Here is a 23,672-nt window from a genome sequence, read left to right on the forward strand (position 1 = left end):
TTTTTTTTTTTTTATCTATTTAAAACAAAAATGCCATAAAGTAGTTAATTATATAATTATTAAGAGAAGCGGCAATTAAGTGCTTCTCGCTTGCTATCACTTAAGAGGCACTTAAACTATTAAAACAATTCAATCAGTGCTGATTACAAGGCAGCATTTTGTATTAAAACTTGTATACATATTATTATTATTAGTATTAAGCAAACAAATGCTTAAAGATGAACTCCAGGCAAATCAATATTTTTCTAATACTCGAACTGATCTATGATAAATAGCCTAAGAAATGCGATTTTGTGTTAGAAATCACGGACGAGGTAAACACCGAAAGGTTTTATGTAAGTAAATGCAGGCATTTTTTGAAAAGTTAAGATATATATCACTCTTACATATATATATGTATATTATTTCTTATTTCTCGTAAGCATTTGTAAAGGAAGTTGGACGTTTCCCTTTGCTTCATAGACTATCAGCAAAAAATGATTTCTTGCTCAACGTTGGATCATGATTTGTTTCGGCCGTTTATCGCCCCTTTTTTGCGATTGTGACGATCAGAAAAGTTGAGTTGGAAACTTGCAATTTGACGTAAACGTTGTGCGTTCCATGGGCTTGTAAATCCCATTAAAAGTGAAAAAAAAAAAAACACAAAAGTATTTTTCTTTAATGTCGTTGTCGATAATTTATAAATTTTTTTTTTTCTTGCACGAGTCACTAGATCAAAAACAGATGATTTACTGAGTTGAGTAAAAAATTATCTGTTGTTGATTGGCAGATGCTTGTCTATTCAAGCGAATTAACTAACGGGTTCAACGAAAAGTATACTGCGACAAGGTATTCCCATTCCAGTTGGCACTCTTGCACATGGTTGAAAAGATTTCTCATTGCTTAAGACTATCGCCATAGCTAATATATCGCAATACAAAGGCAAACTTTACTTCATTTTGTTTTTTTAACGAGGGTGCAAAGACTTTATTGAAATTGATCTCTAAAACTCCATTACGGTTCGTCTCTCCCTTTTTAGTAAGTAGTTTAAGAACTAATTGAAACTTGAAAGTCTCCTCGGCAGGTAAGTCAATAAGTTTTATCAATGTATGATTTTCGAACATTTTTTCGAAAATAGTAGTTATGTGAATGTGGTCAACACTAACCAGCAACTCGTATCACTTATACTGCTTAAAGCGAAAACGTGTCAAGCCTAATGATCATACCACTCCTGAATTTGTTAGAACATCGTCCATAAGCTTTCGGTTTTGATATGAAGAACTAATACGCCTGCTGAAGTGTCTGTCTATCAAAGGCTTTGAATCAATCAAAAAAGAAGCCAAAAAAAAAACATTAGGTAAGGAGATCTAATCAAATGATTTAAAAAACAAATTAATAACACAGTAGTAATAGAAGTGCAGCAGTTGCCACAAAGATAGAAATATCGCAGTAAACGTAACTGCTTTTTAGTGCAGTTAAAGTAAGTTAATCAACGAAGTTTGTCAGATCTATCGAAAGTTTCTAAACCCTAGAAAATTGGGTTGAAGTATATATAGCTCCGATGGAGGCGTCCATACTAAGTTCAATATATCAGATAAAAGTGTCTATCAGCTCATATATAATCCGCAGTTATGTGTTAGCTTCAACAGTAGTAATAGATGCTTAGCTCTGCAAATGGATTTCGATTAGCTTAGAAAATTACGCAAGTAAAGCTTTAGAGAAAAAATCCTTTAACCTGCGGGTCGGCCTTGAGAGTTTAATCAAACGAGACACCCCAAGCTTGTAAGGCTATCTTGCAAGTGAGAGCACCAAGATTAGAGTGCCAGGTATGAAAGTTCAGGTACGGTCCAAACCTTCCTATTTAGGCACGGCGGGAACTATCATGCATCTTTAATTATACAATGCCCTCTCATTTGATGATAACCGCATCACTAGTGCCTTCCGAAAGTTGGTTTATTCAAAGTTGAGTTAAGTTTCCTCTGAAGATTCATACCAAAGCACTTTAAGAGTCCTAATGAAAACCACGTCTTTATACGACAGCTATTTGATATTTTAATGCGAAGATAGGCGAGAATTAAATTAGGCGTTACTTTTTCCTCTCCTTTTCCATTCCTTCTTTTTCTTGCACAAGTTTTATACCAGACGTGCCTTCTTGCACTTAAAACACAAGTTGAGTACAAAATACCTACGAAAGTTAGATAAGCCAGCGGACGTCGGTTTAGATGTTAAACAACATAACTTGCTCTAGATATATCAGTAAGCCTACTGGAACGATTTCTGGAAACCACTTGAATTCAATTTTAAATCGATATCGATGTTCAAAAGTTATGCGTTAACTATGAATTGTGCACATAAGCTTATGCGATTTTAGAAACACCAACAGCCGATGGATGAAATGACTCACACAACCAAATCAGTTGCGGCAAAGAGTGCGTTGAAAAAACAGATTCTCAGTTCTCTATGCTCTGGATTAGCGGCAGTTGATTATTAAAAACCTCTGGTCAGATCAAACTGGGATTCGATTCGATTTCAATTCAATTAATTCCTCTTTTGTGTCGTTATCAACTTTTACTGGCCCTCTAGAACGTGATGCAAAGCTTCGATACGAAAGTAAATCAAGTTGTAGCACTGGCATTCTGCTCAGTCATAGCCTCCATATGCATTCAATAATTTTTTTCTAGTAATAGAACTACAGTGAACCGAAAATTCTGCGATGCTTCGATTTTCCATATTTCGTAAGGCACCCAGCGAAAACTTTCACCCAGAATGAAACAAACCTGGTCACTCAAATATTACGATATCAGCTATCAAATATATGAAAACGTTGCGCCTAAAAAGTCAAAAATGTAGTTAAATCAACTGTTGGGAAAAGGCGAAATGGCTTTCCGAACAACCCAATAAATGGAAGAACGAAACGTATATACACATGTTCTCTGCTATTCACTCCATACGGACAACACACATTATTGAATATTCACGAATACACATTGAAGTGTATTAGAATTTTTAGGAATCAAACAAAAAAAAAAAAAAAAGAGTAAATTGATGTGAAAAAAAAAAAAATAAACAGAAAACAAAATTTAAGGCTTGAAAGTCAAAGCAAAAATATTTCGGATAAATATTAAAAAGGGAGCAAAGAAAAAAAAGTTAGAGATCCCTTGTAACCCATTTCCATAAAGCCTACATCATCCGTACAATCGCGCACAGACACAAATACCGGCTCGTGTTTATGCAAAAAAAAAAAAATCTTTGCTTTCACTTTGTATGCAGCTTTATAGATGCACACGGTTATGTTCGAACCATCCTTCAATTGAAAGTGTTATAAATCCATGTCAAAGCAATGCACCTTTTACATACACACACACACACACAAACATGTATATATGTATATGTATATATGCTTGCATTTACATAAAATAGAAATTAAAAAAGGGGGCAAAAAAATAAAAAGAGAAAAAAAATCTCATAATTAAAAGAAATACGAAGCGTGTAATTTTAGTTGCAATAAACGCACACTCTTCTAACCACATCTATGCAGGAACATATCCATGCGGGCACAAATCTACGTAAGTGTGTTTCTTTGAAAGCGAAAGCAATAGAACTAATGCCGCAAAAGTGCTTTAAACGTAACACTTGCTTTAAAAACTACCCCGATTACTTATGCATAGATTATTATTATATTTTATTTTCTCTCTAGCTAAGCTCGGTTGTTGTTGTTGTTGCTGTTGTTGTTGTTGTTATTTAGTGCAATGATATATAATACAAAGTGAAAATAAAAAAGCGAGAATGAATTAATGCAATATTTCTTTTGCTCTTTTTAAGTCTCGATTCTTTTTTTTTTTTTTTTTTTTTTTTTTCTAGTCACTTTATTGCTGTAAGTTTTGTTTTTGTTTTTTTTTAGTATACTCTTTGTTTGTATGAATAAATAAAACGTGAAAAATTGTATTACACAGGAAAATTAAATAAAATATTGCTTTCATGTCATCCTTTTCAAACATTATATGTAAACAAACGTTTGTCAACACAAACACACACACACACACACACACATTTGCATGAACAAGCATCAGGCCTTTTTGCAAAATATCTAACATTGCATTAGAATTATTTTTGCCGGAGGAATGCCCAATTAAATTTTTACTTTGTCCCCCTTTGGAAAATTGTTTCGAAATTCTTTTCGATGCCTTGTAAGCATAACGCAAAAAAAAAAAAAAAAACACTTTAGAAGCAAAAAACATAAAAGAAGGTCGTGTCTGATGAAAATCATTATGAGATTTAACGATGATTTAGTCGCGAACTGAAGAATTTACAAGTAGTGCGTATTTTCGAAGTCATCACTTTGTCCTTTGAAGTTCAATTTCTGCAATAGTTCTATGTAATCAGGTTTTGGATTACCACACACTTTAGTGAAACAATATCCGGTTTTCATACGGAAGACTTATGTTCCCTTCTTCTCTCACACCACTGATTAAAATCTAATAGAGATCTGCACGCTGAAGACTGTTTCAATTATAATCACTATTTCGTGTACTCTGCCAATAAGGCTTACATGCCGGACAATTTTAATTAACACACAAGGAAAAAGATTATAGAGGGCCACAGTCTGCCATTAAATGCCCTACACCACTTTGCTAAATGCGGTTATTCATATAAAGGTTCTTCAGGTAAATGCTTCATATGAAAAGTGGTCGAAAGAGTCCTTCGATTCGAAACATTTTCAAGAGCGTTATGGGCTTGGGTTGAAACACGCCAGTAAACCAAATTTTAGCTGAAAGTTACACAAATACATCAAACGGATAGATTGGCGGACAGATAAGCTTAGATCGATTCAGAATATGATTTTGAGAATAATGCCGTGAGAATGATTGCCATACTAACAGACAGATCCTTCTGTGCTGAGCAAACCCCGCCCCGTTTCCACAACCAAATTAATATACCCCTGTGTTAATCTTTGCACTGAAATAACTTTAGGTTCAAATGAAATGAATTTTTTATTTATGTCATTAGTAAATAACAGCAACAACTCTAATCCATTATTCATGTCAAGATAATGTTCTGAAATCTGATAAAAAACACTTACGCGGACCATTCAAAATGGAATTGCAGTGCCTTTAAGTAACTTCTATATATAAGAGATATTGACCCGGCCAAAAATGTTCCAAAAGCCATAGGTTTATAGGCTCAATGCAAAAAAAAAAAAAAAACGGAGAAAAAAAGACTTTTTCACTACCAAAGATTCTCAATGAAATTATGTGCAATATGTTATAATTTTATCTACACGTTTCACATAAATGTATGTAAATTTATTGTAAATAATGTTTGTATTAAACCAGTCAGTCATGAACTGTGCGCATGGATATGCGTGAAAGCCTGCATATGACGGATGCATTCAGTTACCTTTTAACTCATACAACAAATTAATGTACGATGGCATTTAATGTTATCATTAGCATACAAACATATGCTTACGTAAAACTGTGTGTAATTGCATGCAGTTGATGATGATTCTTTAAGTTCGTTTATCAATGCGCAGACATGAGTACACATATGTAAATGGGAATGTGTTTGCGATATTTTATATAATATTTAAGCAAACAAAGAAATGTTAAGGTTTTTGTTATTGTTGCTTTTATTATTAATATTGTTGTAGTTGTTGTTGGATCGTTCGAAATCAATGAAAACAAAACAAAAACCCGAAGAAGAAAAACATTCAACGAAAAGCATTGTTGTCTATAAGCTCACATATACATATTATGTACATACCTTTGTCTCACACCATCACTACAATCTCGAATGCAAGCAACCAGCACTACCACCTCCACATCATCTCACCACCGGCAGCATACAAAATGCGGTAAACAGCAACAGTATGCTTTATAGTGATACAACATGTGCAAAATAAAACCACGCTTTGTATGAGCAGGAGCAACAACATCAGCGGCAACAACATGGCGGCAGCAGCCGATGCATTGTATTGTAACAGTGTTTGGAAAAAAAAAAAAGTTACAAATGCAACAAAAAAGAATTGGGCAAAAAAAAACACAATACACTAAAAAAAAAAGAAAAAAATAAAAATAAAAATAAAACAGAACGCAATGAAAACTCAACAAAACAAAAAATGAATCTTATTTTCTGTGCCATTGCCAGCCAAATGCCAAATTGAGCAATGAAATGTAAATTTTTCATTTGAAGTGAAATAAAAGCAGGAAAATGTACTTTTAACTTGTATTCCTTTCGTTGGTTACTGTTGTTGTTAGTGTTGTTGTTGTCGGTTTTGTTGCCGCTAAAAATCAGAAGGGAACTAAATAAACCAGCTTTCGTGTGCATATTCATACATACATACATACATACATATATACATACATGCACTTATACATATGTTTATGTATAATTGTTAGGTGTGGACGTGTGTGTGTGTCTCTGCCATCTGGTGTGAATATCTGTTAGCATTAGCTTTTAGTGCAAGTGTTTGTGTTGCGTTTGTGTGAGTGTTTGTTTGCTTTTTTCCTTTTTTTTTTTTTTTTTTTTGGTATATGCGGTATTATAACAATGCAACAATGTTGCCTGTTGTCTACTGTTGTTTGGCAGCATTAGTGCACGATGTGTTATGAATGAGTTGTTTGTTGTTGTGCATGAGTTCCTATAAGCTTTTACATTTTTAGCAAAACTTATTATACGTTTTTTTTTTTTTTTTTTCTAACAAGTTTTTGTAACAATGATATCACAAGCACACAAACATCCATGTGCACATTCGTATATCACCGACACCGCCGATACGAAACACAATGGTATCAGTGTTCTAGCAGAAACAAAAGTTGTTTTTGCTCCTTTGTATAGGTTTCACTCTTTATTTATTTATTTATTTTTTTCCTCATTTTCGCATTTGTTTAGATAGATTTGTGTTTATGTTTTAGTTTTTCTTTGTTTTTTTTTTTTCTTCAAATCATTTTTATATTTAGTTCTATGAACTTGCATTTTGTTGCTTGCGTTCGTGTGTTTCGTATATTCCTTTTTATATTTGAATGATGGCTCTCTGTAAATGAAATAATTTACCTGGCTATGCTGGCCCCAGTATCTGTGCGATAACAGCGACTTAAATTCATTGTGTTTGTTAGATTACAGATGATGTTATTCTTTGTCATAACGCTTTTACACACGTATATACTCATATATGTGACGTATGTTGTTTATCTAAACGCAATAGATTTAAGAGAAAGTTTTCTAAACCCTATGGATACTGAGTTATATATATATATATATATCTGTAAATGCAACAGATTTAAGGGAAAGTTGTATACTTTTTTTTCAGGTGTCTAAGCTCGATGGGTCATTAGAAGTTAATGGCATCATATGTTTTTGAATAGCTGCAGTTAATAGATAGATAGATGGAGCCATGAGCCCGATTAGCTTTACTGTTAAATCCGCTACCCTTCCACGCCGGCACGCTTGTTTAAAGGATAGGTCGGCCATCACTAACCTTCTACTTCTTCCCACGTATTTGAGGCCTTTTCTAAAGGGGCATAGATGGATGTTCTCTGCACTGAGTTAAGCGAGGCCTTTGATAGTATTGACCACAAACAATTATTATGGAAATTTTGTTGCTTTGGTTTCTCCCCATATTTTGCTGCTTGGTTGTGCTCCGTTTGGATAGTAGATCCTTCAGGGTTCCTTTCAACTCTTATCAATCTGATGAGACCTTTGTTACTTCAGGTGACCCACAATTGACTCAGTTAGGACTGATTCTGTCTATGCTTCATCTTAATAACCTCCTCTTATGCTAATGTGCGCAGATAACGTCAATATGTTCTTGGCTTGTTAAGTCGGCAGTTCAACCATGTCTTCGTGGTCAACGTTGTATCGTTGCCATCTGAATTCCTGAATATTTGCTGAAGCAGTTTTTGCTTTTTGCTCTAAGAAATTTATGTCCTTCTATCTCCTTATGACAATAAGTTTCTACTTATATCCTTGCCGTCACTAGAGAAAGGTGGGTTAGTATTGGGCATTACTTTCATGGTAACGCTGATTAATGGCGCCATTTTCTCGTCGGTTTTGTTATGTGCGATCCTGTCCGTCCGACATAGCATTTTATTTTTATTAAACTTAGGCAATGCAAGTTAAAATACTTGCTTTTTGATACACTTAGGGTTCTCTGTAACAATCTAAATGAACAGATTCTGTTGCTTCCATTAAGACTATTCTACTTAATGCCCGTGCATTGCCGACATTTTACCTAAACTAATACCTCAGTTTTATCATTTGGAATCCTAATACAGAGTTTGATGAGTAATGATGGACACGTTGTTTATTTTTTTTTGTATGTTTGCATTGATTGTTTGCTCTTTTAAGACCTCCTTTACTTGAATTGCTTGCGAACATATAAATTGCGCAACTCAGTTGAATCTTCGCTGTAACTGAATTATGTATTTATGAAATTGAATTAAATAAATTAGATTAAATTAAAGTAAAATTAAAAACAATCAAGACAAGGGTAAACGGCTACACATACACAGGTTTGTTGATTCCAGACAACTTAATGGACTTAACTAGATTTTTTAAAGTTATTGATTTTAGTAAATTTCCTTTAAAATTTTCGTGAATAAATTCAATATTCAAAAAGTCATATCAGGGAATATTCTTCTCCGTATTTCCTTTTTCAAAATGTAATTTAAAGTGAACGAAAAATTCACTTCCTAACTAATATTGAAAACTCTCATAAATTTGCTTCAGCCCTATTCATAGTTAAACTTGAAAAGCATATTTACGTTTTCCAATAATGTAAACAATTGTGCTTGAAAGAATACAACAAAAAAAGAACAATCCTTTCAAATTCAATTCAGAGGAATGAGTCACGAACTTCATTTTCTTAATGTAATGTTAACTTAGTGAATAGTGCGGATATCAATATTTTTGCTAAAATTCTTTATGTTACGTATCGATAAGCATAAATGCTTGCTTTTAAGCAAACAGCAAGCATGTGCTACAAAAAACTTGGACTAAAAGGAAAAGAAGAAGGAAGTCAAACAATATCTCCTAATAAATAACTCATAAAACTATTTTTTATTTCATTGGTAATAAAAATTTAATTTATAATTGTTTCTGTGTTTAAAAAAGCACTTTTACTTTTATTCAGTTTAAACGTTAAAAAGTTTCGGATTTCTGTTATGCATTTTCAATATAACCAACTACTGCAACACCAATGTGACCAAAAATACGGTTTGGGCAAAATTCTATTTTAGCTTTCTTTTTAGTTCGAGCTTCACGAAAATGTATTCAAATTCAATAAGTAAAAGCACTACAGTGCGTCACTGTCCAGTATTAAGTCTCCTACATCATCCTATAGTTATTCTTATAGCGAAATTTCAAAGTAACGTTTAGTATGGAAAATGGACAATAATTCTGAATTTATGGTTATAATAAAAGTCCTCCTTGGCGTTGAATGTATTCGCACAAACTTCATATACCCTTGTACCACAAGCGATATAGGGTGTAAATGTATTTAAATTCTTTATGCCTTTCAAAGAAATTTGTCGAACAGTTTAAAGTAGCTACCTCTCTTCTACTTGCATGCCGTGTGCAACCGAGAACATCTTTTATGCCGATGTATATTGGTCTGGTGCAGTTCCTTCCGGAAACACTCCTTCCTGGCGAACGCAGCTTGTTCATCTTGTAATGCTGAAGGCGACGATGAAGACGAGGAAACTCACATGAATTCGCTTTAAAGATTTCTGGATGCTTCGTAGAACTGGCGAAAACAATCATTTTTTACCGATTAGCGGTATCCATCTAATTTTTTGCGCAAAATATTAAAATCCATGGGATATGTTAATGGGAAAAATTAGCCCATGCCTTCTCACTTGGCTGACCATTGAACAGTGTTCATTAGAATATGTCTACCCTTAGCCATCTACTCTTTAATTATTTTACTCTTTAATACTTCAACTCTCCTTGGGATGTTTTGGTTTTTTTTTGCTGGTTTCTCTTTCCAAACAGTGCGTGTAGTTCATAATGCGAAATTCACTTTTTTTTTTACTGAACTTTGCTTAATTTCTACGAGTATCAAACGAATGCTAACTCACCGAATGTCTAAAAATTTGACAGGCGACAACCTGTTTAAGTATTTTTTTCTATTTACTATATACAAAAAAAATTTCGTCGTTGTGACTGTTTTTAAATATCTTACTTATTTTATTGGCAGGTCTACGCGGTTAGAGTCTTCAACTCCAAATATCTAGCATAAGTGCATCCCATGAATTCTCAATATTAAGCTGTTGAATAGTAAGCTTGCTGCACGAAGCAAATTTTGCATCTATCGTTTTTTTAGAGAGGAAGAAAATTATGCAGCGCCAAGTAGTTAGGAAGCAACAGCAAAAATCTGATTGTAATTAATGATCGAATTATTAACAGAAAGCTTTGCCTTTTAAAGAGTTATTATAGGCTTTGGCTCTGCTCGCGTAGGTTCTAAAAAGTTTCAGTAATATTTTTTACAAAATTCTTGATTATCATCAAAAGCACTGAAATGAACGCCGAGCGATCATTGCTTAATTAGAACACATATGAAAATTAACCCCGTCACGGAACTATGGACATAAAGACAAATGTCCTGTCAGGTCAAATAATCTCTATCTACTACATAAGTTCTGCTTAAAATTTGGCATTTTCTGGTCAACATATATGAAGAGTATGATCTTAGATTAATTGGCTTAATATTCTGTGGAAGCTTTTGAACGAAGAGGACAATGATTCAGTATCGTTTAGCATTTTTTTAACATAGGAATTATTTAAGGATAGGTCTTCGTTGATAGGTCGTCAGTGTGTTTTCTACTTCGATCGAATATTGTTTGTTTTGTTTATAAGAAAGCACCTTAGTTAACGAAAATTCCCTCTAGTGGATCCCGCCGGTAAGCAAGAAATGATAACATTTCTGAGTGAACTTTCAAAAATTTTATTACGAATATATAGTTTATATAGCAAGCAAAAATCCTATAATTGGGTAACAACGAATATTAAATATCCTACAATACTTCGCCTTACACATTCATTCAATCATTTTCCTCATAACGCAAAAAAAATTATTTATTATTTTTATGCAAATATGCAACTGACGTGAAACCCCTGACATGGAAGAATACTCAAAAGACAACGTGGTCTAAATTTTAGAAAATTTAATTGATTTGTCAAAGATTTTGTTATTTTCCAATTGCTTCTGTTATAACAAAACACAAATTGGACTTGGTTGCCTTCGGAAAAGCTTGCATTCATGAGAGCTCCCATCTAGACCTACGTGGTCCAAACTCCCTATATTTGATTTACCAAGCACTAATTGTGCACCAACTAAAAAATATTACAAACTGAACTTTTTCGGCATATAAAGCCTTGTTTTTCATTACAATCCTTATATGGGTTGGGATCCAAAAGTTAGAGTTACGTGGTCCTAATTCGGTAAGATTAATTTTTATGTCAAATTATTATTATTAACGACTTTTCAGCGAGGAGTACTGAAGATTTGGTCTTTTCATCGCATCAAGATTTAGAAACTCCCTAAGGAATAGTTGTGTGGCGAGGGATTCAAAAAATTACCCTTTGCGATCCATAATTTTTTGACCAATTTAGAAAGCCCAAGTACTATTATTAAAAGATATTTTCCCTCAAAATTTTGTAAATTGCATTACCAGCACGTGAAAAGGGATCCGATGCGAACCATTTTCAACTGCGTGCTTTCTAGAGCTCAAAGCCTTCACGTCAGTGTACCACATTTCATCAAAATATCTCGAAAATTACGACAAGTAGAATGAACAAAATATATACGGACAGGCATTAGGAGCACAGTTAGATACACGAGCCGACAAGACTGTTTGGGAAAATGAAGCTGAATCAATTCAGAAAGTAATTCGGAATCGATCGGTATAATAAAAGGTGAGTCTATCTAAAGTCCTTTTGAAGGTTACATACGTCTGCGCAATTTAATATGTCTTCTACTGTAAGTGATATAAGGTATAAAAAAAATAAAAATTGATGCTAACATAGAATAAATTTGTTGTAGAAAATGTGATAAATTTTTCGATCGCATTAAATATCTTTTATAAATTTTCTAAAACATATATTAGTAAAATCTAGAAATACCTGTCTTTTCTTCGTGATCTTAGCCTCCTCCCGCGTGTGAAGGTATCCTGGTTATCTACAGAGGGAGGAAAAAAATGATTAGTTATAGATGTTTGTCTCGAGACATTATTATCAATTTTTTATATAAAAAGTTTGCGGCCCAACAAAAAACCCCGTTTATCGAATGAAAGAAACTCGTTAGGAGATTAATGAAATTTTTCAATTGAAGATTATATGCAAATGAAAACAGAATATCATTATGAATAGATGACGCGTGATGAAATGTCGATATAGCAGAACATAAACTTTCAAAGATTTTATATCTTTTTTTTCAATAAATTTTCACGAAAACGCTTTAAAAATTCTTTTTTTTCATTTCATATTAGTTTTATTTAATTTTTTTTTTTTTTTCTTTCTTTCATTTAATTTTCATTAAATATTGGTTTTTTTTGTTTTGTTCATATCCCTTAAACACGAATGCTTCCCGATAGAAATCATATTCCTTATAAATCTCATTGCATGCTAAGGAATTGTAAAAGGAAATCCATAAAGAAATTCCTACAGCTTGAGCCGCATTACATATATATATATATATATATTTCCTGCTGCTTATGTGTATTACAGTTTTTATGTTATTTTTCAAGTTCTCAAACGACATTAACCAACTGCTCAGGCATGGATGGGATGGCACGTAATATTTGCAGAACAGTAAAGAGAGAAGAAAAGAAAAAATGAAACCCATACACAATAACACATTAAAATTGAATGCATTCGAGAAAACAAAGAAACGTACGTACTATATAGAAGTCGTAGTACTAGCTGTCGTAGTAGTGGTAGTAATAGTAGTAGTAGTAGTAGTAGTAGTAGTAGTAGTAGTAGCAATACTAGTACTCTAGTAGATGTAAAAAATAAAAAGAAAAGTTGGCCACAGACGCAATGGGAGACAGAATTCCAGACTTCAATATACCATGATTTGCTGTGAATGTTACAAACACAGACACAACGTAGACTGTAAGCCAAATGAATTTCAACTTAGAATGACGACAACAACAACAATAACAACGATAACGAAAAGGACTACGACGACAGAGGAAAATGAAAATTGAAAAAAATACAACAGAAAAGAAGCAGAGTAAAGAAAGAGAAATAAGAAAAAAGCATCCAAGACATCTATTCAGGGATTAAGGACACTGATTTGATTTACTTTTTATTAACATTAAGTGAAGCATGAAGGATGCATAACAACCTATAAGATGAAATGCAAAGAGAAGTCGAGAAATGAATAGAAAAACAAAAAAATATATTCGTAAAAAAATTGCGAAATGTATTGCACAAGTTGCGCCACTTTTTTAAACAGATTGGAAAAACTCTACCTAAATAACGAGAAATTATAAAGTTGATCATACCTTAAGTAGCTTAATGAAATAAATTTTATGAGATTCGTAAATATTTGCCAAATAGGATAAGAATTTACATAATCTGATACATGCATCTGTGCTAATATGATCTGCATAAAAAATATGATATAAAAATTTTTCGAAATATATTTCTTAAAGGGAACGCTTCTACTTTCCCTCTGAGAATTGACGATTTATTCAATACGTCAGCTAACTTGAAATACTTTCATTTTCTACCTATGTTGGATTTTTGCTCAGACGAGAGCAACATAAAGTCAAGTACTTTGTAAATAAAATGAAAAACGATTAAATTTTCATATCGGCGTACATACACATCGACATTCTATACAAACCTGATCTTTGACAGATGCTAATGAAATCTCATTTTCTTACCTTCAGCATTGACAATGCAGTACCGATGTGTAATCTCATATAGGTTAACAAACTCGTATTAAGTAATAATCTATACATGTACATTATATATACATACTATATATGTATATATATATATATATATATATTTTATCTTTTTTTTCATCTTCTTTTTTGAAATTATTGTTACTGCTGTTGTTGCTACCACACCAGTCATTAGATTCGCACCATTAACATTGCTGATGTCATACCTATTGTTGGCTGGCGGTCTTGTCGTAGCGTATTGTTGCTGTTTACAAAGCAAGACGAAGGATAGAAGCAAAAATTCCTTCTTCTTTTTTTCTTGATTTTCGTCAACTTAATAGAACTTAATGGTTTGTTACCATTTCTGTTTCCTGTAGACGGCGCTGAATAGGTCCTATATTGCGGGAGAGTGAATAGTTGTGATAACATTATTATTATTATGTTACACTGACAATGACATGACACAATTTTTTTCCTGTTAAACGTCATTTTACAACATTAATAAAAGCATTCTTTTTTTGTCCTTTTTTTTTTTTTTCTTCCTTTTCTTTTTTGTGAAGGGAAGAATGAAGTTCCCTGCTGTGGCTTTTTATATCATTAATTGATTTAATTTTTCTTTAATTACAATAACAATTTGGACGAATATTAAATTATACATTGTTACGCGGAGAAATGAAGAAGAAGTGCTCACGTGTGTACAAAAAACGAAAAAAAAAAGACTAAACAATATCAATATTTTCATTTTAGAATGAGAGACATAAGCAAATATTTTTAAAGAGCCTCTACATTTAAATTAGCACTTGTGGTATAGGGTATGTTAAGTTGTGAGGATGGAGCCGAAGATAGGCCCACCGAATGATTCTGACTCGTTCCCTGCACCGATCTAATCCAGTCTGTCCATCTGTCCATTTGAAATCTTGGATTAGGGTTTAGGGTTTAAGGTTAGATTGACTTTTAAAAAATTTTCAAAAAGCGTGGAAGTCTGCTCATACTTCGTCGGAAATGAGGCTGATTAAACAATTACTGTTACTGGTGCTCGTTATCGTCCTCCTCTAATTCAGTTTTTCTTTTTGCTAAATTGAAAAATATGGGGTTTCAACAAGACGATGTCACATGCCATAATTATTGTGAAATAATTCAATTACTGCATGGCACATATGGGTGGTTTATGCGTGAAGCTAGGGGCCCCACTGGAGTTGGAGTACCAGGTTGATTTAAAGTATATGGCCAATAAGCCACGTTGAGTAACGTTGAGGCCTATCATCACCTATACTTAGGTTTAGAAATGGTTCGAAACTACACCCACCACGATATTACCCGAAGAGCTGTACTCAGCAGTCGGGATCTGCTAACACAATTACAAGATACGCTCCAAAAGAAGTCCCTCTATATAGAGATAGATAGTGAGTGAGCCCCTGGCCCCCGTAGAGCTTAAATTTAGAATATACAGCTTTTAGTACTAATTTACGCAAATGCAGTTACACTTGTCTTCGAATCTACTACACAATCAAGTTTACCCGAATCCAAATTATCCTTTCTCAAATATAGATGTAGGCAACGGGTAATACAAATGAAATAACCTCCCTCCATGCTCTCAACTACTATTACTTGACACTATTCTATCGCGAGAAGAAGTGTTCTTTTATTAAGAAAACAAAAGTCCTTGCAGTGCACCCTAAAGCCACCTATGATCAAATTTTCTTGCCTGTAGATAGTCAAGCTTTGTTTACGGGAGAGTGGGGTTAAAGAACAGCAAATCGCGACAATGTATTGACTGGAAACACAGAGAAAACCAAAAAATATAGTGAAAGATTTTAATTGAAGAACAAACCCCTTTTATCTTTAGCAGCACACTACATATATAGGACCAACACGTTGTGTGTGCGAAAGTGTCGGACAATTTTTCTTTCCCCTTGGATATCTGAGTTGTTTCTTTGAAGATCGATATAACTGTTTTAGATGAGAAGTTAAATTAGATAATACATTGAAGATAGAATTGCATAAAAAAGACTAAGATGAGTTGCACATATACAACATCGGAATATTGCCCTTGTGCTTTGTGGACCTAGTTAACGTATATGTTTCAAGATTTTTTCCATATTACTAATTGATTAATATATTATTTAATTAATGGTCATTGCAAAGACGAAGATTACTCAGCATTGGATGTTTCTTTCTATAGAAATTAAGATAATAAATTTAACATCACTCGTTTTAAGTACATGCCTCACTTTATTTAACCATCTCATGCCTATTTTTTAAATATATATATATATGTATATATTTATACACACACATATATATATGTGTATACCGTAACGTGTGTATGTAAGTAAGCAGCGTTGATTCTGTTCTGTGCCAGAAAAAAAAAAAAAAAGAGTTTTTTTTTTTTCTTTTAAATGCTTGCAACTAAAGCACATTAATCAAATGCAAATGAAAATCCACAAAACACGAGAAGAACCAGTCAGCCAACCAAACAGTCGGAATGCATACAAAGACACAAACATTCATGCGTACATTTGTGACTAGTATGTATATATAAATGAATGTGTACACAAGCAGGCCAAAATTAAATAAACCAAAATGTTAATTTACAGCAGAGAGTAACTGCACTACTGTATTACATTCGCATAAATGCTGTACAAAAAGAAAGAAAAAAAAAAAAAAGCGAGAAGAACTATTTAAAAAATGCTTTATCTTTCATTTAACTGCAAGTTAAGTGAAAAGACCTTCAATACATATATTAAACATGTTCATACATATATATATATATATGCACATATACATTAACATAAACCACATATAGATTCTGTGCTGATTGTACTATTTCCAGCTTTTTTTTTTGGCAACACACAATACTCAACAACAACAACAACAACAACAACAACAACAGCAACAACAATAATAATACTAACAAGAAAAAAGGGGCACTAGAGGCCACTCACACGTTTATATTTAAATTTATATAAAAGAAAGCTCTCAGAAAAAAAATGGGAGTTACCAAAATACATACATACGTACATACATACATATATACTTATTCATATGAGAAACGAAAAAAAAAATTCAAAAAAAGCCAAAATGAAATCTTTGCTTGAAAAACCTAATAGTCACGAGATATTTTAAATATGTATGTTTATTAAATACACATCTACATGTACATAGATTTACTTACACTAAAGGGATAAAAAGCTACAACACACTTCTCGCGTTATTTTATTATTATCAATATGTTTTTTTTTTTTTGTTCGTGGCTTGTTTTTCATAATAGAGCATAAAAATATGATTACAAGTGGCCAATTAGCACGGCTTATATATATGTGAATGATTTTATAGAATTGTACGAAAAAATCGTTAATGAAAATCACATCGGTTCCCAGCTTCGGCAGGAAAGTTGTTACTTCCTTCAATATCATTTGGGGATAGGCTTTTGAAATCATTACAGAAATTAATGCTTAAGACCTAATACGACGGCATATGAGTTTACCAAAAGTTGTATTTTAGGGTCTTCAACCATATTCAAGTATTCTTTCACATTTGTTTTCCGCGAAGCTTTGTGGCTAAGCCATGTGTAGGCTTTCTTTAGTTTCTAAAGCAAAGGTCTTTAGAGCCTTAAGCACTATAAAAAACATCGGCAATAAAATAAGAATTTGAGGCATTGTCTCCTTTTCAGCTTATTAAATGCAGCCGTGTCGTTCTACGTTGGTCCTACAATTTTGTTTTATTGGAGCCACTACTCAAGGAACTTTGCCTTTTATGTCTTCCTCGCCAACTTGGCGATAGATTGTTCCGCTTTGCTGAACTTGCATGTCGGAGATATTCTCCTCCTCCTCTATAATTGACATGACAGCTTTATGAAATATCTTCGTCGACCCGAAATTTTTCACAAGATTGTCTTTCATAAATTTTTCGGAAAGATGAAAAGTCAACAAGCGGGTAATGTGGCTTTTCGTCGTTTATGAAAGGGGCGAATTAAAAAGGTACTCATTTGTTTATGGCCCAACAACTTTTGTTTCTCTGACCAACCGCTTTATAAATATAACTGTATAAATATAACGTTAACTTTATGAGGATTGTCAGTTGTGCATTATTGTAAATATTTCAAGCTTTATGAAATGTTTCTCGTTCCATGATTAAAGGGTAAAGATTGGTACGATAATTTGACAAAAGAAACTCGAAGAAAATGCGCAACTCAAAACGAGGTTAGGACATACCAGTAGGCCTTGCTGACAAAATAACTGCACAAGTGGCAAACGACCCTTTACATTATTGTTTGTTACGAGAGGTTCATTAACATAGCCGCGTTTTTTAAATTAAAAGAAAGAGAAATAAAAAACTGATATATAAATCTTATCAAAATCTCTCAAAAATTGCGTTCAATACAAAAAAACATAGCGGACAAAAGGACAAACAAGCTTTTATCGACCTAGAACTTGATTCTGAATCGAACGGTATAATAAAAGGTAAGTCGCTCTTAACCCCTTCCGGTAGTTGCATACATCCGCACAAATTTAATACACCCTTATATCGCAAATGGTAGGATGTTAATGTACCAAGCTGAAAAATTTAGTGAAACTTTTTCTTTTTCTTCTTTTTCATCAATGAACTTCTTTTTTTTTTAAAACTATAGTCGGGTAAAATGAAAGCAAAGTCTCATTTAATAAACACTCGGTTGGCAAGTTTTTTTTTTTTACATCACTGTACATGAAAATTTTCACTTAACTGTAAACAAACAAAGACTGCAAATAGAAAAAAAAACAGAAAATGGAGAACAAGTCAACAACAATTCTGCACAGTCTTTCATACGTAGAAACCTAGTAGGTATAGGTACATGTAAGTATGTATGGATTTGTATGCATTATGGTATAAAATACAAATAATGGAATAGAAAAAAAAAAAAAAAAAATATATATATATATATATATATATATATATAAATAAAAGCTGCGAATTTAACTTGGAAAAGAACGTGTATCTGTGTATGCATTATGTTTAAGGAAAGGAGAGAGGGACCTCGCGTATGAAACACATGTATACGTGTATAAAAATAGCACTATAAACCCCCTTACGAGGTTATTGTAAATTATTTATTTATAAATGTATGTATGAATGTATGTATGAATGTGAACATGAATGTGCTTAGGCACAGGCCACAATATCTATGCCATTATATGAAGTTCTTTTTCTTTTTAACAAAAATCCCATTTGGCTAAATTGATGTTTTTTTCTTCTTTTTTTTTTTTTTTTTTTTTTTTCTTTTCTTGCACATCATCATTGGCATACTAAGTGTATTATGCTTTTTGCAAATTTTATGTACTTTAAGTCAAAGTAAAAGATTTTTTCTAAAAAAAGATACGTAAGTAAGTAATTTTATCTGTTTGTGTTGTAGACCCTTTTTATATTTTTATTTAAAGTAAATTTTTTTATACACAATCTCTTAAAGAAGGAACCAATTTTTTAATTTTCTTAATGCAAAAATCCCATGAAATCTATAAACACTTATAAAAGTAGTATCGGAAATGCAAGTCGTTAAGTTAAGGTGTAAAATCTGTTCTTATTACATACATATAAATATATAAAGAGTTTGGCTTTATTCGACTCAAGCTACGCCAGGAACGTTGTGCTCCTTCTGATTTTTTTTTTTTTCTTTTTATTAAAAGATTAGATACATTGAACCTGTCTTTCGTTTCGTAACAATTGATAATATTCACTAAGATATTTGTAAACTTCTTCTCAGCTGAAGTAAATGCTTTCGTTCGCTGTGTGCCTTTGAAATGATAAAACTTGGGTTTGGCCGATCTTTCGTTTCATAACAATTCGTAATATACACTAAGAGATTTATAAAACAAATACATATTCTTATCCATCGGTAAGGTAAATGCTGTCTGCCATTCGGAGGATAAAACTTGGCCTTGGTGGTGATAATGAATTGGTCTCAGTCTAAAGTTAGGCAAAAATATTCACTAAAGTGCAAAATTAATCCATATAAACTCAACTGACAAACTTATAGTCAATCTTAAATACTTTGAAATTTTATATCTCCGTTCTAGAAATCAAAGATACCGCAAGCTATATATAGATAATATGTAAATGCTTCTCTAAGCGACTTTAGATTATCGTCTTAATCGAGTAAGAAGACTGAAACGTGGCACTTCTTTTAAGTCCATAGATCAAGGTTTAAATTGCACATAACCTCGAACATGCTTGCAATTAACAGTGGTAGGTATTAAATATTCGCTCTAAGGTGAATATAATTTTCTTACTTATTTTCTTTTTTCGCATATAAAAACGTCAGTCAGCTAATTAGAGCATAAGGCTTATATTTACATTTTTTCGTTTTTTTTTTTTTTTATTTTTTTTTTTTTTTTTCGTTTTTCATTTTTTTGTTATACCCTCTTAATAATTACATTTAAAAAAGGTAAGCGATTGCAACACAAAATATATTAAGCATGTTTTAAATATTTTTTTTTTTTTTTTTTGTTAAATTAACATTGGAAAAAATGAAGAAGTTATAGCATTTTGTTAAGGGTTTATTTTTGTTTTTTTTTTTTTTTTTTGTTTTTTTTTTTTAAGTACATATTCTTTCTCTTATTTTACCCTAATTTTTTATTTGAGTAAATAAACGTTTTGAATAAAACTTATTTTTACCGCATAATTAAATTAAATTTATTAAGTTTTCGGTCATAAGATTTTCAAACGATTTGATTTGAAAATGAGTAACTAAATGGAGCAGCTAAAGAAAATAGAAATTTAAGATCATATCGCAGTTAAAGAAATACTTGTAAGAAACAGCGAAATATATTTAGATCAAACAACAAAACCGAGTTTCGGTTACTTAAACGGGTCCGAACTCCTTTTTTTTTAACTCGATTCAAAAACTTCGAATTATAAACCGAGTCACGTAAGTTAAGTTCCGTTTTTACTCATCAGAGATCGAATTTATTTACTTTTCCCGATCGACATAAAATTGCATGTAAGTGCATTTCGGCAAATCCAATCGCTCTCTGTTCTTGTATTTAGAAACTTGAATTCTTGTTTATGTTTATTTAATTAAAAACCAAAAAAAAAATATTCACAATAGGCTGAATGAACCTGCTACCAACTACCTGTCATCTTTGTTAACCTCTTTAAATACAACTTAAAAGAGTCTCCTGCTTACACCAAGGTATGTTAAGAAAGATGACATTAAGTATAAAAAAGTAATGAGGCAAACGATTTTGAATCGACGACTTCAACTTAATGACTATGCGACTTTAGATCTTGCCTCGCCGATTTCCGCTTAACGACTGACCGATGTTACTTCGTGTTTATCTGCAACGTTACTGCGTTCACTTTACTGTTAGCTCTCTGTTGTTTTCAGGTAGTCTAGGCATCTATTTTGTTTATTAAAAGGTTTCAAGGTATATTCATATTTAACTAGCAAAGAAATTTATCGACCCCCTTAACCGATCTCCTAAAGGACTTGAAAGCCTACTCCAACTTAACGAACCTATGATATTTTTGTAAAAACCAAGTGCATGAAAATATCTTTTAAATGAACTAAAGTTATTTAAACTTCTCTTTTTAGAACTATGTCTAATAATCTTTTGAAACTTGATATGTTAGCGTAAAGCGCTTTTCAAATTTTAGCACAGGCAAACTAGTAATCTGTACTCAAATACCTTTCGAAAAATTTGGAAAAATGTAAAATTTCAAAAGAAGAGAAGAGTCGCAATGCGGTTCATCGTAAGGGCGTAAATAACCAACTACCGACTATGCCTATGTAACATTGCGATGCCGTTTTAAAGAGAATTAATCTAGAACCTTAAGTCTATTAAAGTTTTTTATATATGAAAAGGGAGAAGAAAAGGACCTTAAGGTCTTTTTATAAAAGATGTTTGAGATTTGAACACAAACCATTCCGTCTAACTGAGCAGCAACTAATTCAACGCTAATTCTTTGGTAACCTCGCCCCTTTAGATTTGCGTCCGGCTTCCTAGTCCCGACTCTTATCTGCTCAGCTATGCAGCTGATTATTTTATCTCTTTCGGAAGGTATTTCCTTGCAGATTAACATGCTGTTCACAAGAACATCTTAGGACCTAAAACTTAACTTGGTCGAAGTAGGCTTCAAAATCTAACAATAGCTTCATATTTATTAATTAACAGAGCTAAATTATGTTGTGCAAAGGGCTCCTTTAACGTGCTTGGTAATTCAGTTTACTAATTAAGTCTCACCCTTCGATTACTACATAACGTAGACTTCAAAAGGATTGAATAAGGCTTTCCTTGTCAACAGAGGGTCACCGAAAAAAAAAAAAAAGATAGAATAAATAATCAGCTCTAGATAAGCACACAAAAGTTAATCGAAAGGTTTCCTTGTCACTGCTAACTAGATCAGAAAGCAGTCAGACTAATATCGCCTCCATTTTTTGGTAAAACTGTAAGCTGAAGAACACCATAAGAAATGAAAACTTTTACATTAAGATACGTGACAGCAGTAACCGTAAGCATATTGAAAGCAAGTTTAAAGCTAAAAAGCTTTGTAAAGACGTTTATTTGGAACCTTGAGGCCATTCTCAGGCGACTCATAGCATAATGGCTATGTTGGTAGTCAAACAAGAGTACAATTTAAAAAAGCAGCACAACGCTTTCTAGAAGGAATTAATAGTTTTATAATGGCCCTTCGCGGCCTAAAGTGGGAAAATGTTGTTCCTAGCAAGCAAAGCGTATATGAAATTAGCGAAAATGTAATGATTCTCTTGTCTCATTCTGTATTATTAAGCGAAGTGAATCTCCAAGCCAAGATTGCATGTCATTGTGTTAAACTAATAACTAATGATATCTCTGGCCATTTCACATGGAATGATGAAAATGAATAATAACTCATTGAAATGGAAGGAGAGAAAAAGTTAACATACTTCATAATTCTTTGATGGCATTTAACATATTAAAAGGCAAAAATTACTTACGAAAGTATTTTAATAGTTGTGAGCAGAGTCAGGAATTCCTTTTTTTTTTTTGCATTCTTTCCGCTCATTATATCATCTCTTCGATGCAACATTAAGACAACACTGTAAGACTGCATGCAGTACATATTCAAGTTAATTAGAAATTAGTTTTTTTTTATTTTTTTTGTTTTCTTCAATTCAATTTTGATGAATTGTTGGCATTCTTAATTATATCGCAAAAATTTGTAGACGTACAAAAGTCTTGGCGGTGGAATGGGGAAGAGGGCAAACATGAGGGGGAAAAAGCATGAAATCAAACAAAAAGTCTATAGGAATTTTCAGTGGGTGAATTAAACAACTTTGTGAATGCAATTTAGTTTTAAAGTATTTGTTTCTTTCTTTTTGTTTTTGTTGTTTTTTTTTTTTTTTTTTTTTTTTGCATTTCAATCTATAAGTTTTTTACTCTGTTTTGCGAAAGGCTAATTATTTTAAAAAGTTTTCGTAAAACTATTTCTCTGGGAAACAATTGCAATTTTTTTTTTTGTTTTTTTTTTGAATAAATTAAACTTAAGTTAAGCGGGCATTAAACCGCTATTTTTTAATTCCATGACTGGCAAAGGAAGACCGCAACTAATTAAGAAAATTGCTTAAAAGTTAGAATATTAGAGGGAAACATTGTACAAAATCACGCGCATAAAAATTTATGATTAAATCTTTCTTAAGTTTAACTTACCAAGGAACAGTTGCCACGAATCACAATTAATTTGTTTAACTAGCTTTTGAATATCCACCCCAGGCTCGTACGCCAACTATACGCAAAACGTATGAATTTAAGTTCAAGAATCAGCTAAAACTCTTTTTAGATTCAGGTG

The 23,672-nt window shown here is 32.5% G+C and overlaps 1 protein-coding gene and 1 long non-coding RNA gene across 7 annotated transcripts in view; one reads left to right on the forward strand and one right to left on the reverse strand.

Moving 5' to 3' along the window:
• The window catches only part of LOC119638459 (nucleolysin TIA-1), a 212,035-nt gene that overhangs the window by 48,145 nt on the left and 140,218 nt on the right, over positions 1–23,672 (forward strand). The window lies entirely within an intron of this gene.
• Positions 12,100–23,672, reverse strand: part of LOC119638462 — a 179,461-nt gene continuing 167,888 nt past the window's right edge. The window contains exon 3 of the long non-coding RNA XR_005247440.1: positions 12,100–12,154. This is a non-coding gene — a long non-coding RNA (uncharacterized LOC119638462). The remainder of the gene's footprint in view (positions 12,155–23,672) is intronic.

Source organism: Glossina fuscipes, unplaced genomic scaffold (assembly GCF_014805625.2).
Source record: "Glossina fuscipes isolate IAEA_lab_2018 unplaced genomic scaffold, Yale_Gfus_2 89, whole genome shotgun sequence".
In the NCBI taxonomy this organism is placed as follows: domain Eukaryota; kingdom Metazoa; phylum Arthropoda; class Insecta; order Diptera; family Glossinidae; genus Glossina; species Glossina fuscipes.